The sequence below is a fragment of the Oncorhynchus masou genome, chromosome 12 (genome assembly GCF_036934945.1).
Source record: "Oncorhynchus masou masou isolate Uvic2021 chromosome 12, UVic_Omas_1.1, whole genome shotgun sequence".
NCBI lineage: Eukaryota > Metazoa > Chordata > Actinopteri > Salmoniformes > Salmonidae > Oncorhynchus > Oncorhynchus masou.
In genome coordinates this window covers 67,793,886-67,794,428 of record NC_088223.1, presented here as the reverse complement: position 1 = coordinate 67,794,428, position 543 = coordinate 67,793,886, and positions in this window count along the sequence as shown.

The following is a 543-nucleotide window of genomic DNA, read 5'->3' as shown; positions in this document are numbered from 1 at the left end:
ACTTATCCAGACTTAGAAGTAGACCACCTGACCCCTGGACACTCATCCAGACCTATACATAGACCACCAGACTGCAGCTATGACAGACCCAAAGCACAGACACGTACATCACAGCCCAACAGGTCACTGAAACAGACTCAAAGCCTTGCAGAACCATCTAAGACCAAGCTGCTAAAGCACATCCTGGGGAAAGATGTTTAAAAGCCAAAGCCTACTGCTGCTGCATGGTCTCCTCCAGTCTATCTGCATGTGTAAAGATTATTTCTATGGCTTTTAGGTCATTGTGCTGTTCTTCTGGACGTTTGGTGTGGTTCTCTGCTTTCTGAAAATCTGTTAACAGACGTTGCATTTGTTTGTGACTGTGTAAGTGTTCTTAATATGTTGCCAGAGAATGTGCATCTGTTCATTGACTTTAGTTTTAGACTCTCCTTTTATTTGAAGACAAGTCAGTCACCCTGTGGTGCTGCCTGCTGAAAGGGAACTGTCAAGGTAAGATAAATTTTACTCAGTCCAGTGGTTCAGTGACCAGAGACGACAAAGATG